General features: G+C 42.3%; 1 long non-coding RNA gene across 1 annotated transcript; it reads left to right on the forward strand.

The window, feature by feature from the left end:
• The first annotated feature begins 2,710 nt into the window (after window positions 1-2,710).
• Window positions 2,711-5,011, forward strand: LOC142365760 (uncharacterized). Its single transcript, XR_012766634.1, has 3 exons — window positions 2,711-2,823; window positions 3,323-3,457; window positions 4,057-5,011. It is a non-coding gene; the product is annotated as an uncharacterized LOC142365760 (long non-coding RNA).

Genomic DNA, 5,011 nt, shown 5'->3' on the forward strand with positions numbered 1-5,011 from the left:
CATTCTTGTTTACCTTCCGGAGTCATTTTTTGTGCCTGTGAAATTCTTGGTTTAAAAGGTATTCTCTCCCTAATTCTCTGTTGGTTTAATGGTGTAAGGGAGCACCAGCTCATGCTCTGGTCAGAGAAAGCTGGTTTCAACCCTTGAGGTCACTGTGCCTTTGGAGAGAAGTGTCTGAATGTCTTTGCTAATTCACCTTCCTGCTGCTGTGCCTGATGCCTGCCAGTAATCAAAAAATATGAAGCATTACTATTTTATGAGACTGTATTGCTGCTTGATATATCTGGAAGTAGATCACATTTTTAATATTTTAAAATTGCTGGACTGTTTGGTAGGACAACCGTTGTATGTTTGTGTATGTGCAGGTATACATATGAGTTTGCATCTTGGGAGTTGTTGCTGGAGGACTTAAAATAACGATACAACCTTCTGCTTGGAAGCTAATTGTGCTGGATGTATAAGAAAGCTATTAGAAGTGATATGAAACACCACCTGTTTGAAGGGCCTTCTGTGTAGAACAGATAATGTTGTACAAGTTTTGTTGTAAGCTGTATGTCCCTTTTTCGGAGAGGAAGATCTGCCAAACGTAAGTAGCATAGCTTGCAATGTGATAACCCCCAAATCCTGCTCATAACCCTACCACACGATGTCTTCTTCAGCGTCTGTTACTTACTGTGTGAAGTCCCTGAGTCACAAAGCTGCTTTGCGTTGGTCAAAAGAGAACTGAAAAAATGCAGAGTGTTCATTGATGGCTATTAAACACTGACCCAGGAAGCGTAACGAAGGCACAAAGTGCCAGAGGCTGGCAGCGTGTAGTAAGGACGTACGGCTGTGTGTGCCCTCTTCCTGTACTTCTCACAGGTCACGGTTAAGGGACGGGATAGCAGGCTACCTGACCCCTCAGTATGACTCGGCAGAGGTATTCTCTTGTAGCTTCAGCGCTGTGATTAGGATCATATCTTGTCGGCGATGCCTGGTGCCTGAGGTGGGTAAGAGGTGCGTCATCTCTCATGGATGTGGTCACTCAGGCTGCGCCTCGCGTTCCCCGCTCCGCTTCACCCAGCCAAGCTGTTCCTGCTGACCATGCCCTGTGCTGAAAACCTGTTTTTAACAGGTGAATCAAAAAGACACACCCCCCCCCCCCCAGTCTCTCATTTTCATGCTATGTGTTGGACCGATAGCAAGTTTGTATGTAATGTTTTATGTGTTGAAAGTCTATAAACATAAAAGGATTATAGCCTAGAAACATAAAAAAGGTAATGTTTTCGACTTGGGCACAATATAAAGCATCAATTAATGCTCTCCTCAGTTTTCTTGAATATGTGATTGTTCCACGTATGTCTACAAGAAAACTTTGGGTCAGGATTTAATAAATTAGTATGATCATCTTCACCTTCAAAATAAGACCAAGGAATTTTGCCCACCCAATTTCTGTATCAAGCTTATATATTCTATTTAAGCCGCAGCATACTGCTTAGAAAGATACCTGCTCTGGTGTGATGGGTTCTTTGTTACATACTTAGCTAATTTTTTCTTCTTCATGACTGGTGCGTGCCTTAGTTTGAGCCTGGTTTCCAACCACAGTCCTCTCTGATGCTTTTCTCTGCTGGAGTCAGTTACTGTCAGAAATCTCTGCTAGGACATTTCTGAGTCAATACCTGAACATACTCTTAGATAATCTTGTTTAGCTTTTGCTACTGTGCTTTTTGGGCTTTGAGTCACTTTTTGAGAATCATTTCCAGTTTTCCAGCATCTGTTTGAGTCATGACTAGCAGAACACTTCAGCTGTAGAATTCAGGGTATATATATCTACAATAATGTAAGTGCACACAAAAGGACTGGAAGCGAGACAGCAAGCCCGCTCCACCCCTATTTTATTAAATCTTGACAGCACTTCAGAAATGCACTGTGAAATATACTCTGGTGTGTGATTCATAAACCAGTGTTTTGGGAGAGCTGTAGAATCTACCTAAGTAAAGTACTCCTCAGACTGGTGTCAGTGAAATAAGTCTTTTGTGATACCATATATGCCCAGTCATTAGAGAGTTGGGGTTGTTCAGCCTGGGGAAGGGAAGGCGCTGGGGAGACCTTATTGCAGACTTTCAGTTCTTAAAGGGGGCTTATAAGAAAGATGGGGGACAAACTTTTTAGGGGGGTCTGTTGTGATAGGACAAGAGTTAATGGTTTTAAACTGAAAAAGGGTAAATTCTGATTACATACAAGGAAGAATTTTTTCTTTATGGTGAGGGAGGTGAAACACTGGAGCAGGTTGCCCAGAGAGCTGGCAGATGCCCCATCCCTGGCGACATTCGAGATCAGGCTGGACAGGGCTCTGAGCAACCTGATCTAGTTGAAGATGTCCCTGCTTACTACAGGGGGGTTGGGCTAGATGACACTTCCAACCCAAACTATTCTATGATTATTTAGAAGTTGGCAAATGTGGAGCTAGATGAACCTCTGACTTGAGCATCATCTGATTTATGTCTGTGTTATTACTCAGGAAAAAAACTGCCAGTGAGGTGGTCAGGGTCCTTAACAGTCGGTTTAAGTGAAAGGATACTTGAGTCCATGCTGCTTTGTGAATGGAGGACACTATAAATGAATCCTTTTCTTGATCTGCAGTGATTCCCCTTTACTCACATTTTACATTTTAACAGTTCCATAATCTCCGATGGAGTTACGTCTTCATTTGATCCTGTTATAGGTAGGAGTGGCAGAATCTGTTGGATGTGACGGTTTGCTCATTCATCAGCATCAGCTGATCTTCCAGAGTTTTTATAATTGTGAACATCGTGCAGGAATCGCCCTTACAGCCTGCAGAAGGTATCAAATTTATTGTGCAAGCTAAAAGAATACATGGCTAGGACAGTCCAAGGGGAGGGGGAGAAAAGAGCCAGCCAACTTCTTACAGGTTTTATCCAGGAGAGGCTTATTTTAAATTGGGCTTGTGGCAAATTAATTTACGGGATGCAGCAGTGTATTGTGAGAGCTTCAAGAGAAGTCTTGCCTATTTAGGAGCCCCAGCAGCAGGCTGACTGCAGCCCTTTGGCAGGGCAATGCCTGTCTGATAAATGCCTTGACTAAACACAGGACTGACCCTGCAGTTCTTGCATTAGGTAGTACTTGCTTAAGCACTAGTAGTAGAAGTACAGGTAACAGACTCTAAGCGATGTTTTTAATCCCTCATGCAACTTTACTCGAAACTACGGAATAGCCAGAGAGAATGTATGCCAATGTACTGTTATAACTAATAATGCTATGCAGGGCAAATTGTAAGTGCTTAATGAAAAAGATTGTTTTCTGCGGTTACCTATGATAACAGAGGCTGGACTTGGTGAGTGAGGAGGGTCATCCTCGTCCTAAATTTTCAAGAACTGCTCTGCAACAAACCAGCAAATGTGACAGTGATCAAAGGAAAATCAGTAACGGAAAGAATTATGGCAAACTACACATATAGGTATGTGACCTCTGCTAGGATAAAGGTAGGAAAGCTGAACACATGCTTGGATGCAATTGTATAGTTTTGCCACGCCACAGAAAAGGCGTGTTCTTCCAGTGATTAAATAGTACGTTGATGCTACATTTCCACAAAAAAAAAGTGCCCCACAGTATTAAATTATTGTAAATGATAAACACAATACATATTTGGGCTCAGTATACAAAAAAAAAAAGATAGTGTTGTACTGCTCATATAAACAGGTCTTGCAAACCATGTGTTAAAAATGAAACAAATCCATAGCTACTTAGATAAAAGGAGACTATTTAAATAGAAAAGAGAACAGCTATTTGCTGAATTCACACATTAACAGATTAAATTTTCTTCTTTCTTTCTATTCCTGTAGAACTTCAATGCGTACTCTTCTGCTCCAAAAATGTTACTGCATAACAGGCTTTTTTTACAGTAAAACAAAACTAATATTGATCTAATTTTAATTCTTCTTGAAAATACTTAGATTACATTTAATATACATAAAAAATATAACCAGCTCAGGGCTCCCAAGGGAGAAAGCACCCATTTTTTTTTGTCTAATTCACCTTAACTTTCCTTTCTTGTAGGTTTTTGTGTATCTGCAGTTTCTGCTTAGTCTGCTTCTGCATGAATCAAGAGTTAATTGAACTTAGCGTGTAAATCAAGCCACCTCATCCTGATGAATCAAGCCATGTAGGTGGACCTTCACCCGCAGGAGTGTGTAGGAGGAAGGCAGCACAAGCACATCATGTGCGAGCCCCCGGATTTGGGGTCGCGTCCCAAACCACAGCTGGCAAAGCCCTTCTAGCAGGTGGCTTTGCAGGTGGCTCTGCCAGACAAGGGTTTGGACCCTAATCGTCATTCTGCAAGCCACAAATGTTGTTAAACGTTGTCATTGACGGGGAAGAAGATGGGACATTCTCAAAAGCTTGTGGCAGCAGAAGGATTTTATAGCAGTTGTTTTTCTGCTGTGGATTCCCAGGCACTTTCATTCACTCATTAGTTCCACCACAGCTCCTAATTTAAGGCATCTGTGGTGTACTGTGGGGACAGGGCTATTTCCCTACCTTGATGGGGTTTTGAAGATAAATGATGACAAAATATGGATGATTAGTAACTCAGACACTAAAGTCATATAAATAAACAACTGCAATAAAATGCTGGTAAATAACTATTTTAGCAGTGAATCTCATGGTTTTTATTGTATCCACTAGTGACCCTTCACCTAGACTTCTCGAAAGCCTGGGGGATATAACAATTTTCTGGGAGTAAGGTACATTAGGCTGAGAAAGACACAGAAGCCAAAAATCCCATTTCACGGATAAATGTCCTCTATGTCGTTTTATAGAGGTCGGCAGCACCACCACCTTCTGCAGCAACCGCACGTCATAGGCGAGCATTAAAGCATCTCAGATCTGCGAAAGGAGGTGAGCAGGTCCCTGTCCCCAGGCAGGGATCCCAGCCGTACGATCCCGAGTAGCTGGCAGCCTGCCGGAGCCGGGGCTCAGTGGGGGTGAGGCACACATCTCGGTTCAGCGTTTC

This window comes from Opisthocomus hoazin, chromosome 2, assembly GCF_030867145.1.
Source record: "Opisthocomus hoazin isolate bOpiHoa1 chromosome 2, bOpiHoa1.hap1, whole genome shotgun sequence".
Lineage (NCBI taxonomy): Eukaryota > Metazoa > Chordata > Aves > Opisthocomiformes > Opisthocomidae > Opisthocomus > Opisthocomus hoazin.